We start from the raw sequence: 15,117 nt of genomic DNA, 5'->3' as shown, positions 1-15,117 counted from the left end.
ACAATTAATTATTTCTGTATTACTGACCACAATTAATGATTTCTGTATTACTGACCACAATTAATTATTTCTGTATTACTGACCACAATTAATGATTTCTGTATTACTGAACACAATTAATGTTTTCTGTATTATTGACCACAATTAATGATTTCTTTATAACTGACCACAATTAATGATTTCTGTATTACTGACCACAATTAATGATTTCTGTATTACTGACCACAATTAATGATTTCTTTATAACTGACGTCCATTAATGATTTCTAAATAACTGACCACAATTAATGATTTTTGTATAAATGACCACAATTAATGATTTCTGTATTATTGACCACAATTAATGATTTCTGTATAAATGACCACAATTAATGATTTCTGTATTGCTGACCACAATAAATTATTTCTGTATAACTGAACACAATTAATGATTTCTGTATAACTGACCACAATAAATTATTTCTGTATTGCTAAGTCACAACACCTGATTATTTTATTATAGCTGACCACGAAAAAAACAGCAACACCTACACATGTTATAGAACCTGGCGTTTAACAAATCAAAGCTACACATGTTATATTAGCTGGCGTGTTGTAACAAATCAAACCTACACATGTTATATTTGATCTTAAAACACTGTCATATAAAACACTCATTGAAGGCAAAATTTGCATCCACCAATCGTATTTTATCGAACGAGTAAGAATCAAAATGTAGATGTGAGGAAATATTACTAGAGGGAATCAAATGTAGATGTGCGGAAATATTACGAGAGGGAATCAAATGTAGATGTGCGGAAATATTACGAGAGGGAATCAAATGTAGATGTGTGGAAATATAATACGATGGAGAATCAAAATGTAGATGTGCGGAAATATTACTAGAGGGAATCAAATGTAGATGTGCGGAAATATTACTAGAGGGAATCAAATGTAGATGTGTGGAAATATAATACGATAGAGAATCAAATGTAGATGTGCGGAAATATTACTAGAGGGAATCAAATGTAGATGTGCGGAGATATTACTAGAGGGAATCAAATGTAGATGTGCGGAAATATTACCAAAGGGAATCAAAATGTAGATGTGCGCAAATATTACGAAAGGGAATAAAAATGTAGATGTGCGGAAATATTACGAAAGGGAATCAAAATGTAGATGTGCGGAAATATTACTAGAGGGAATCAAATGTAGATGTGCGGAAATATTACTAGAGGGAATCAAATGTAGATGTGTGGAAATATAATACGATAGAGAATCAAATGTAGATGTGCGGAAATATTACTAGAGGGAATCAAATGTAGATGTGCGGAGATATTACTAGAGGGAATCAAATGTAGATGTGCGGAAATATTACCAAAGGGAATCAAAATGTAGATGTGCGGAAATATTACTAGAAGGAATCAAATGTAGATGTGCGGAAATATTACTAGAGGGAATCAAATGTAGATGTGCGGAAATTCTACGAAAGGGAATCAAAATGTAGATGTACGGAAATATTACGAAAGGGAATAAAAATGTAGATGTGCGGAAATATTACGAAAGGGAATCAAAATGTAGATGTGCGGAAATATTACTAGAGGGAATCAAATGTAGATGTGCGGAAATATTACTAGAGGGAATCAAATGTAGATGCGCGGAAATATTACAAGAGGGAATCAAATGTAGATGTGCGGAAATATTACGAAAGGAAATCAAAATGTAGATGTGCGGAAATATTACTGGAGGGAATTAAATGTAGATGTGCGGAAATATTACTAGAGGGAATCAAAATGTAGATGTTCGGAAATATTATAAGCGGGAAACAAAATGTAGATGTTCGGAAATATTACCAAAGGGAATCAAATGTAGATGTGCGGAAATATTATGGGCGGGAATAAATTTAGATGTGTGGAATTATTAGGGGCGGGAATCAAAATGTAGATATGCGGAAATATTACGAGAGGGAATCAAAATGTAGATGTTCGGAAATATTGTATCTTGTTCCGCTAATGAAAGGTAGATCAAGTCGTCAGCACCATTTGTTTCACCTTATTAATCGATCCCGCTTTTGACACCTGAGACAAATGCTGGGTGGACTGGAATCGATTGGTGTCCACGGTAACCGAAGATGTCACCCAACGTTTGCAGACACAGGGAAACTTGTTGATGTCGTCAGACATGTGCGCGGTCCTCATCTGACGTCATTCTATAGATCCAGCTATTTACACAGTGGTCTATGCAGATATACGCCATCAATAGAACTGACGGCTGAAGTCTATCCAACGGCTGAGGGTGGAAGTCTAACAACACGACTGAATGTTGAGGTTGAACCGAAGGCTAATTGTTGAAGTCTAAACAAGACTGAATGTTGAAGTCTAACCACACGACTGAATGTTGAAGTTGAACAAAGGGCTAATTGTTGAAGTCTAAACAACAAGACTGAATGTTGAAGTTGAACCAAGTGCTGAATGTTGAAGTCTAACAACAAGACTGAATGTTGAAGTTTAACAACACGACTGAATGTTGAAGTTGAACAAAGGGCTAATTGTTGAAGTCTAAACAAGAATGAATGTTGAAGTTGAACCAAGGGCTGAATGTTGAAGTCTAACAACAAGACTGAATGTTGAAGTCTAACAACAAGACTGAATGTTGAAGTCTAACAACAAGACTGAATGTTGAAGTCTAAACAAGACTGAATGTTGAAGTCTAACAACAAGACTGAATGTTGAAGTCTAACAACAAGACTGAATGTTGAAGTCTAAACAAGACTGAATGTTGAAGTCTAACAACAAGACTGAATGTTGAAGTCTAACAACAAGACTGAATGTTGAAGTCTAACAACAAACTGAATGTTGAAGTTGAAACAAGGGCTGAATGTTGAAGTCTAACAACAAGACTGAATGTTGAAGTCTAACAAAAAGACTGAATGTTGAAGTTGAACCAAAACCGGAATGTTGAATCCTAGCAACATTGTTGAATAGCCATTGGTTATAAATAGACAAGTGTTTACTAGAACGCTATAAAGCCTGCACTAAACAGCAGCATGCGTTTAACGCTATGTAAATCAATGATTAATTAATCATTGTCTGTGCTAGATTTAATGCGGTATAAGTAGATGACAAAGGAATATGCTAGATTTAATGTGGTATAAGTAGATGACAAAGGCCTGTGCTAGATTTAATGCGGTATAAGTAGATGACAAAGGAATATGCTAGATTTAATGTGGTATAAGTAGATGACAAACGCCTGTGCTAGATTTAATGCGGTATAAGTAGATGACAAAGGAATATGCTAGATTTAATGTGGTATAAGTAGATGACAAAGGAATATGCTAGATTTAATGCGGTATAAGTAGATGACAAAGGAATATGCTAGATTTAATGTGGTATAAGTAGATGACAAAGGCCTGTGCTAGATTTAATGCGGTATAAGTAGATGACAAAGGCCTGTGCTAGATTTAATGCGGTATAAGTAGATGACAAAGGCCTGTGCTAGATTTAATGCGGTATAAGTAGATGACAATGGCACAAGGACATAATTTGATAATGATTGGTCGTTTGAAATGTTCAAATGGCAAAAATCATATCGAAACATCAAGGACAGGTTATGTTGTGGGCAGTGGCGTCGCTAGGTCGGGTGTCACCCGGTGCGGCACTTCATGGTGTCACCCCCACCCCTAGTCACAAAGTATATATATATATATATATATATATATATATATATATATATATATATATATATATATATATATATATATATATATATATATACATATATATATATATATATAATTATATACATATATATATATATATATATATATATATATATATATATATATATATATATATATATATATATATATATATGTGTGTGTGGTGTGTGTATGTGTGTGTGTGTGTGTGTGTGTGTTTCGGCCTAAATAGCCCTATAACTAAAACATATGCCGCGTACATGTATGCGTATAAACTTTAATCACTGCAGACTAAAGAGTAACGATGTTTATCTTTAGTCTGTTAATAATACAGTTGAATGTAGCATTGGTTTCTCTATAGTTAGCGCGTTTACATTATGGTGTCACCCCACCCTCTTCTAATAATTATCGATTTGTAATTAAAAGACTATTTAACTTTAATTAATCATTAATGGAACTGGCAAATAAAGCATTTTTCTTAGCAGTTTTTTGCCTTGGTGTCACCCCCCTAAATGGTGTCACCCGGTGCGGTCTGCACCCCCGCCCCGCCCTCGCTACGCCTCTGGTTGTGGGCAAGCCTTCATATACCAATCGATATCTCCATATTGCAGCACCTTTGAAATAATTTTTTTTTAAATTATCCAGTATAAATAAAAAAAAAGTTGCTGTTTGTGCATATATATGTAGGCCTACAGTCTAAATAATCAGGTAAACAATTAATTGTTTTTTTTAAATTTGTACAATAGGGAGACACAGAAGAAGTTTTTAGAGGGGCAAGTAATAAAATGGAAGTAATACATCAGAAGTTTTCAATATATAAAAGGGCAAGTAACAGAATAGAAGCTTTTAGTATAAATGGGACATAATTAAATTGTAGTTTTCAGTACAAAGGGAAAGTAATACAATGGAAGTTTTTAGTAAAAAGGGGCAAGTTATAGAAAAGAAGTTTTTAGTATAAAGTGAAAAATAATGCAATGGAAGCTTTCAGTATATAGTTGGAAGTAATACAAAAGAAGTTTTCAGTATAAAAGGGCAATACAATTTTGGGCAAGTTATAGAAGTTTTCAATATAAAGGGAAAAGTAATATAGTGAATGTTAAGGGGGAAGTAATACAATTGCAGTTTTCAGTATAAAGGGGGAAGTACTACAATTGCAGTTTTTAGAATAAAGGGGAAGTGATACAATTACGTTGAAAGTTTTTAGTATATAAAGTTTTCGCTGCCTCCGTTCTTATGACAAAAGTCACTAGGATCCGATTTATAAATAGCTTAATGACGCGAGACAGAACACATGCGTGTACTTGTATTTATACTTGCTGACATTTTTGTGGCGTTTAGTTAGAATATAATCTGCCTGACTTGCCTGGAGGAGTGAATCATATCGATTAACCACACCCACATTACTGCGCATGCGTGACCCAGCACACCTGGTTTGATGGTTGAAATTTTAACAGATTAGTAAACTGACTGGCTAGTGTAGTTAGGTGTAACTGGGGAAGCCATCAACTAACATTTCAGTTTCTTAACTTTACCAATTGTGTCTTTTTGTCTCCCATACACTGTCGCAACGGTGGAAAAAGAAGCAAATGCCTATTTATAGAACAAACATTAACTTGTCACTTGTTATTGATTTTCTCATAAGCCCAAATGTCAACTTCATCTACATCGTGACGTTCACCGTCGATATACTTTATTCTACACACGTTTTTTTAAATCATTATACAGCTATATTTTATGGTACACGCGTTTTTATATGTATACAGTTATACTTTCTACACAAGTATTTATATCTATATAGCTATATTTTATTGTACAGTTTTTATATTTATACAGCTATACTTTATTTTAAACACGTTTCAATATTTATAGCTAAATTTTATTGTACACAAGTTATTTTTTACTTTCTCGTATACAGAATGTAGACGAAATATGGTAATCGTGCACAAAAATCATTTGAAAATTTCAGTTTTCACCTTTTTACACTTAAGTCCTTCATCATATACGGAGGATATAGGATTTGTTTTAATTGGGCAAAAATTCAGAATTCAAAATTTTCAAAATCTCGGCGTCTTGCGTGTTATCGAGTCGCGAAAAAAGTGGACTGCAATTTTGTCCATGTGTCTGTGTGGATGTGTGTGGTTGTGAACACGATAACTTGAGTGCCGTTACAGCTAGGTTGGCAAAATTTCTTTTATGAGTATTAAATCTGTAGTTATGTATCAATTTTTCAGCGACATCCGCTAAACGGAAGTAGAATTTGTTCTAAGAATTTTTTTTACAAGTTTTTATTTAACTTGCTTCATCTGTCTGTCTTTCTTAATCCTAGATTGAAGCGGGAGAGCGAATTTCTGGAACTTCTGACGGATCAATTTCTCTGAAATTCATCAAGTGGATCAAGACCCAATGACAATGCAATGATATTAAATTTGGCTTAATTTCTTATTTCAGACAGACAGACAGACAGGCAGACAGGCAGGCAGGCAGGCAGGCGGACGGACGGACGGACGGACGGACGGCAGACAAACAGACAGACAGACGGACATACAGAATTGCAAAAAATAATTTTTTTCCGGATCGGGGAGAACGTAGTCGTCAAAATGTAAACGTCGGTACCTCCAAAAAGTTAAGAACCACTCAGAGTTTCTTCCAGGCATCTCTTGGGGGGGGGGGGGGGGGGCAAAAAATTCTACCGCCCCCCCCCCCCACCCCGAACGAAATGAAATTTATATAATTTATATAGATAATATATACTTTTAACAGTGTCCGCCCCCCCCCCCCCACCCCACCCCAAAGAAATCCTACCGCCCCCCTCCCCCCCCGAAAATTTCAAGTGCCCTTCCCGGAGAAAAAAGTCTGGAAGAAACACTGGAACCACTGCCATATACTATAACTATACAATATAGTTGTTCTTTATCCATATTTTAAAAGCACTTTAATGCTTCCCCTCCCTGTTTTCTATTGTTTAACTAAACTTCATCGATAGGTTTGGCAAATTTGTCATATCCCAGTACTTGAATGCACTTACCATGTGAAAGTTTGTGATAATGTTAATTTACTGTTAATGGTTCAGTTATTTCTCCGCATTCGCATCTGATTCAAACATTGTTCTCAGTCTTCTGTCCAAGTTATAATCAATTCATTTGATCCAAGGGAAACAATCTGTTACAAAAATATTAGCTTTAAGTCTCTGCATTGACTCCCCTTTTACTACATGACATTAAGCTAGAATTGTTTTTCTTTTTTTTTCTTCTCTAAATAATAAAAAACGATCTTTAATAACAACAAACTTTTATATGTGAACTTTAAGAGAAAAATATGATGATTTTCTTTAAATATAAAATAATGCATACCTATATTAATAACTATAAAGAAAATTATGGGAAGCTAAGTTTTATATTGAACACTTTCATAGAGGACCCACACTTTTCTCTAAAGTTATTAAATAAGCCTTCTTTAGCGTGTATTATAAGAAAATTTGCCTTTTCAGTGCAAAACGTCTTTAGTTCTTTTATATGTTTACTTTCTCGTATACAGAGTCTAGAGGAAGTATTGTAATCGTGCACAAAAATCACACGAAATTTTGAGTTTTTATCGTTTTACACGTCAATACTTCATCATATACGGAGTATAGGGGACTTATTTTAATCTGGTAAAAATTATTAATCCAGATTTATCAAAACTTTGGCGTTTAATGCGTAATCGAGTCGGAAAAACTGGGCTTTGCAATTCTTTCCGTATGTCTGTGTGTGTGTTTGTGAACACGATAACTTAAGTGCCGTTACAGCTAGGTTGATGAAATTTCAAATAAGAATTATATCATATTTATAGATCTGTATCAACTTTTAGCGATTTCCGGTAACCGGAAGTGGGACCTATTCTACTTTTAGCTTTTCAAAAGCCTATAACTTGAGTACTGTTTCAGATAGATAAATTAAATTTCATATGTAAGTGCAAGATCTAATTTTCTCTGCCTTCTGTCAAATTTTGAGTAATTTCCGTTGACCGGAAGTAGTAATATACGCTATTTCCGATTTCTCAAAAAACTCAGATGAATTTGTACTAATATTCCGCAATATTATACAGATATTGTTTGCCGTTAACTTAGTGCGCAATTCTTATTTTCTATGATATTCTATTCTATTTTATGAAGTTTAAATAATTAAAAATGGATTTAAAAACATGTCAATTTCCCTAGTTGCCATCCCCCGTAGTGTTATATAAGAATATTCGAGAAAGTTTAAGGGAGATCACTTCCGGTTTATTATCTTCACCATGAGTTGAAACTTGCGAGCAAAATTTCAACCACTTAAACTACAGGTCTAGACCCGATGACAATGCGATGTGAGACAAACTATGCCATAACTAAATTTTAATTAATTTAAAAATTACTAATTTAAATAGAAGTGTATCATTTATTTTCTACTTTTTAGTACATTTTTACATAAAAGCTTGTTATTAAAACGTTTTTTTTGTGACAAAAAATTCCCTACTCGAAAGTGAGCGATGATGGTTAAGGCAGGAGACACTGTTTGTGTAGTGGGCTCTTTGTGTCGGAGTAGGTTGCATTTGCAACTTGGCGGGGGGTTTGGTATGTGTTGTTTTGTCTTGTATAATGTATTGTTTTGGATGTTTTCTTTGTTTACTGTTTGGTTCGATATTTTGTTTGTATGACATATGTGTTTGGTGCGGATATTAGATAGCTTTTCTATTCGATAGGAAGATCGTCTGTCGGTCAGAAGCCTAGACTATCCGGGGCATCAAGGGTATATAATATTCCATCAATAAGTTGTGTGTTTTGTTTGTTTAGTGTTTGATTAGACGTTTGTTTAGGATGTTTTGAATTTGAGATAAGCTTTACGTTTTTTTTTATTATTGATGGTTCCATTTTTTAAATGTAAATAAAACTGATAAGCTTTTTTTTTTTTGTGTGTGTGTTTTTTATCTAGACTAAGGTAAGGATTTAAACCAGTCTGGATTTAACCGGACTTGCACTGACCGGATAGTTTATTTAGATAAGCATAGGAAGGTAGACATTAGTTATCCTCCCTTTCAGGGCTTACACATAGACCTTTATATAGACCTATATATATATATATATATATATATATATATATATATATATATATATATATATATATATATATATATATATATATATATATATATATATATATATATATATATGTTGGTGTGTTTATAATACATATATAGAGGACATTGCAGGGCCTGAGATGGTAAGGGCGTGTCACACAAGCCAAGGGCCTATCAAAAATTATAATATAGGGCAAGGTGCCGGGAGGGAGAAGACGGGTAAGACAAAGACACCATTGGATAGACGACACCAAGGGGTAGACTGGACTGGCAGAAAATTATGAGAACGAAGAAGAAGATTGGCCGTTTTGACGCCGCACGGTCCGCCACATACATACATACAGAACCACATAATCCGTTTGAGTTTTATATAGTAGACTAATGTTCAGCACTATTATACACACATTGCTGTTCACTCAGAGCGCAATTTTTTTTTCATCGAGATTCTATTTTATTCAAAAAGTTTATGTTTTTAAAAATTAATTAAAAATCATGTTTATATCCTCAGTTGCCATCTCCTGTAGTGTTATATGAGAACATTCGAGAAAGTTTAAGGGAGATCACTGCTGCTTTATTTTTCTGTACCTAAAATGTTTTAATACAATAGTTTCATGACTAAAAACAATTGCGCACTAATGAAAATAATAATGCGCATACAATACTGCGGAATAGTAGTATAGGACAGCCTACTAATTTTATTAAATTTTAATTAATAAAAATAATAATTTGGCATCCAATTAGGTCAAATTTAATGTCATAATGCATTGTCTTCAAATCTTGATCCACTTACTATCTTTGAAACAAATCTGTCAGTTAAAAATGCTTGAAATATCGCTCTCCCGTTTCGATCAATGACGAAAAAGAAACTGCGTTTACTTTAAATGTGCAGTAAAAATAAAATGAATCTGTCTCTTTAATAAAGCACAACTATTTAAATAAACCGGGAGTAGTATCCCCTAAACTTTCTCGAATATTCTTATATAACACTACGTGGGATGGCAACTCGGAATATAGACATGATTTTTAATTACTTAAACTTTTTAAAATAGAATAGAATCTCGTAGAAAAAAGAATTGTGCACCAAGAGAACGCCAAAACAAAATATGCATAGTAGTGAGGAATATTATTAGTACTTTATAAATTTGCATGCATAAGATAGAGAATTAGATCTTTTACTTACATGTGAAATTTCATTTATCTATCTGAAAAAGTACTCAAGTTATAGGCTTTTGAAAAATTCAAAGTAAAAAACGTACCACTTCCGGTTATTGAAAAACGCTCAAAAGTTGATACGGATCTACGATTTTGATAAAATACTTATACATGAAATTTCATCAACCTAGCTGTAACGGTACTCAAGTTATCGTGTTTACAGACAAACATACACACACACACACACTCACACACACATATACACACACACACACACACATACACAGACCTACGGACAAGATTGCAAAAATATATTTTTCCGACTCAGGGAGGTTTAAAACGTCGAGATTTGTAAAAAATCTCGATTTTTTTTTTGCACTATTACAAAACTTTTTATATAGGCCTACTTCGTATAAACGAGAAAGTAAAAACATAAAGAAATACTTGTTTCCTTTTATATTTATTACATTTAACAAAATTTTATAACATACTTTGGAGATGTTATAATGTACATGCATATACACTAGGCTTGCTATATGTGCTTAAGCGATGATACATACACATACATCCAGGCTTGCTATACGTTCAATCGACAATCATATTTCAAAATACTGTAGGTCAGTGGTTCCCAAACTTTTTCGAGTGCCGACCCCCTTTTTAAAAAAATAATTGACCCGCTACCCCCATAGAAATAAAAGGTCGAAATTATTAAGGAAATTAATAAGCACTAAAATAAGATTTTCTAATAGACTTTCAATCTATATATATAATTCTCTTCTTGGAGACCCTAGAAAACACCAAGCTGTAAGCGCGCCTAGCAGTCCCCTCTCTTCCACTTTAGGCATGGTCTAGTGAGCTGTGGTTCACGCTAAATGTTTTCAACCGTAGAGACGGGTTTAGTGGCGGTTATTAGGGGCAGATAATTTAGTTTGAAACGATTTTAAACTTAGGGGAGGTAACTAAGAGGAGGCTGCTTTCACAGGGGGGGGGGGGGGTTGGGGGAAAGGAGGATTTTAGTGTTTTAAAGCAAATATTTTCAGTGGCAGCATTGGTACTGTCGAATTCACAAATTATGAATTACTGAAAAGTAGAAGAAACAACAACTAAATAGCGGCGTATGAATTATCTAATACTATAATGGGCTACGTTCGCACATCTCTCTCTCTCTCTCTCTCTCTGTCCGCAAAAAATTTTCGCCGGACATCACGTCAGAAACGGCAGCGATATATGGAGAACTTTATACGGACTTTTGTTGAAAATAATATGCTAGATGTTTTAAATGTATAACCACAATTTTATTTAAAGAAGAAAAATAAAAAATCAAGGCGTATTCGAATATAGAGAAACAGTATTATTTATGCAACCGGAAAAGCATTAATAGATGTGTAAAAGAACGCATAAAACTGTGACGACACTATTGCTTACTAATGACGTCATCTGCCGTGTTTAAAATAAAAAAGAAATGAACTATTTCATTCAAATTTGATTTAGATCTACGTACACTATGAAATGTATACAATACAATTTTTCCGGCCTAAACTCATAACATTTATTTATACAAAATCTTTGTTTGGAACTGGCTAATTTGGGATAAAAAAATTAATTTGAAAGAATAGGCATATTCGCGTAAGTTAAGATTTTAAAATACGTCTTTCATTCTCTGTATTTTATAAGGTGCCTAAATAGCGGAGATGTTAGTGTACTATAAACCACGCAGGTGGTGCGGGTTCGAGACCCACCAAGTCAACTTGGTTAATGTATTTTTTTTTTAATTTTGCTCGGACTAAACTTAAAAAAAAAAAATTCAATTAGGATTCTAGATCTAGATCTAGATTGTCGGGTGTCCGATAAGGCACTTCCCGGCGCCGCAGGCGCTTCAAATTTGGCAGGATCTTGCCTTGGGGCGACAGAGCACGGGGGCCGGTTGGCCGAAAAGTCTACGATGAGGGGGTCAAAACTGACCTCGACTGACCGGTACCTTATATGAGCTATAAATCGAAAAAAAAATGTCCACGGAGGAACCTCTTCATAACTCTTGAGGTCGTAGACCGACCCTATGGTGAATTAATTAAGCATTCACATTCTCAATGTTTTCGAAAGCCTAAGCGAAGCTGGGCAGCATGCCTAGTTTTTGATAACTGTTTTAATACGATGAATGAAATTACATGCTATTAAATAGCCTCAATATTCGCGGTTGAGTTTTTGTTAACGCCAACCTCATGTCATTCTCGACATTTAATTTATTTCTTTGTTTTTTTTTCAATTGGAGAAGTGTTGAAACTCTATTCTCGCAAAGATGCGTAGACACAAAAGGAAAGGCAATCTATTTCACGTTTGGATATGATTGCTGCATACTACACCAAAATTGTGTGAGCAGTTGTTCATCTGACGCTGAATCATTCAGCAAATCCAAGAATTTATTTTGTAATTCATCTTGAAAGCTGGCAATATCAAGGGATCAAGTAGAGAATTGGTAACGTGTCATTACTGTCAATGCAGATTCTTCTTCTTTCAGCTCATGGAAATAACGCCGCAGTTCGTTTTCAAGATGTCTAGAAATCTCCTGTTTCAAACTTTTATTTATCTCACAATCAGAGTCATCTTATACACTGCAGAATTTCTCAAACATCGCAATATTTACAAGATTTATTTTTCTTTGCCTATTTTGCAGCTTTAATAAAAATGCCCCGAGATTATCATGAAAAAAGATAATATTCGTTCAAATGTTGTTGTTTGAACATATCTGCTAGGTAAGATTACACTCTCTCCAACCACTCTTTGTCGCTAAAGTATATCAAAAGGTCTTGTTTCTCTTGCACTTCCAAGAACAACTTGATTTCATCTTACAAATAAAAAACACGATTCACATTTACTTTTTACAGCCAGCGTACTTTAGTGTAGAAAAGCTCTTTAAACAGACGGATGTTTAGGGCTCCAAATATAACATAATATACTATATATAATTAGCAATGGAGTCTGAAGAGTCTTGCTGGCGAGGGCATACCGATGAATAATGCAATGTATTCCCCTTGGTTAGGAAGCTAATTTTTTTTCCTTTTTTTAATTCTTTCTGAAAGCTGGATTTTGACCCAAACATAAATGGCGCAACATCCGTACAAACCCCACAGCTTTTTTTTTCCATTTCAATTATCCAGTTAAAAAAACGTATTTATTTTCTCCATAATATCTTCACAAAATAGCAACTCTTCTTTGCTATCATCTGATATTTCACAAAGACAAGCAACTGGTAGCTCGAACTAACATCTGTTGATTCATTAACTTGAAAAACAAACAATGGTGAAAGTTTAATTTCATTCAAAATTAGTTTTTTTTTAACATCTACGGACATGTCTGCTATAAGCCGCTGAATAGTATTATTAGACAGAGCTATTTTTTTAAATCTTTACTGCACTGGAATCCTCAAGAATTAATTTCAAGATCTTCAACATACAGAGTTTGATGAGATTTTCTCCTATTGTGTTGTTTTTGTCTGGCAATTTCTAATGTGACTTCATTTGATGATTACACTAATGCTGCGTTTCCTTGGTAAAAAGTTCCTGTTCGATTAAGTCACTGACGTACGTTTGCAACTAGCTTAATGCCGACGAAAATCTCCATATCTTTTTTGGTGTGTTCTGTATGACTCGTCTCAAAATAACGTTTAACTTTTCGAAGGTTTCATAGTCTCATGGCTGAGAACAACTTAGTACGGTACGCATTGTTTTTCTCTATTTCATTTCCTGTGATGTTAGTAAAGCCGAATTTAAGATATTCTTCTAAATATTTATGTTTTTTTTTTAATTTCTAGGGTTTAAGTTACCAGTTCGCGACCCCCCAGAAAGCCCTTTGCGACCCCCGCCCCCCCCCCCCTCCCTGTTTGGGAACCCTTGCTGTATGTATTCCGCAGTAAGATATTTTCTCTTGGACAGGGGCAGACTATACTTAATATATATATATATATATATATATATATATATATATATATATATATATATATATATATATATATATATATATATATATATATATATATGTGTGTGTGTGTGTGTGTGTCTGTCTGTCTGTCTGTGTATGTGTCTCTGTGTGTGTGTGTGTCCGTGCGTGTTAAATGCAAAACGTTTGATGATATGTAAATAAAAGCTATAGAAAATACGCAAGTATTTTAAGATAGGAAATAAAATGTAAACTGCTGGTATTTTAGCTAGAGAGTTATTACATGCTTAGCTCTTGTGTCACAAGACTCTCTTTGTATTATCTATACCACTGAAGGTTGGATATCCGCACAAACATGCAAAAAATATACGGGTCTACATCCATCAAGGAACAAAGAAAAGAATAGGTCTATATAACACACGCCATTAGAACAGACAAAACATGAATGTAAAGCATATTTCCATATCTGTCACGGTAATGTAGCCGGTGAGCAAAGACATTGCTAGGGTTAGTCTAAAATCCTGTTCTCTGAATGGTTGCCAGTGAGAACTCATTCAGAATGTAGACCCTATGCCTAACAATTGCATTATTGTTGTCATTTATGGTTACCACCGAGCTACGCGATCTGATAAAAAAATTTCAATTTCTGGATTATTTTTAAAGGATGGGGTGGGTGGGGGGGGGGGGCGTGATATGCCTAAAATAATTTTGTCAGAATTCGGTTGCTGATTGTGTACTTTAAACTCTAAAATCCACTAATTTTATGGTCAAAAGCTTACGCTGGTAGGACTATGTTTACTGAGCGTCGGCTTTATATAAACAATGTCTGGGTAGGCGGTGATAACAGTTGGTAATTATACTTCAGTGTGTGTCCGTGTTTGATATTTTGAAAAAAGTGGTAATAAGCTTATGATGTAAACACTAAAGCATTAGTTTTTATAGTAAAGAAAAACAAATAATTACCCTGTAAAAGTAAAATATACTATAATTTGTAAGAGGAAATGTGCGGGCCCCTAAAAATCGTACCCCCCCCCCCCCCGGCTGCAACTCTCTCAGCCTCCCCTTTAATCCGCCACTGCTTGTGGGACAGATAAGCTAATCTGTACAGATGTACTCCCTTGATAAGCTAATCTGTAATTATGTACTCACTGGATAAGCTAATCTGTACAGATGTACTCACCTTATAAGCTAATCTGTACAGATGTACTCACTTGATAAGCTAAACAGATGTACTCACTTGGTAAGCTAATCAGATGTACTCACTT

The sequence above is a fragment of the Physella acuta genome, unplaced genomic scaffold, assembly GCF_028476545.2.
Source record: "Physella acuta isolate Inbredline_101_S28 unplaced genomic scaffold, ASM2847654v3 ptg001127l, whole genome shotgun sequence".
Taxonomy (NCBI): domain Eukaryota; kingdom Metazoa; phylum Mollusca; class Gastropoda; family Physidae; genus Physella; species Physella acuta.
This window is presented reverse-complemented; position numbering follows the sequence as displayed.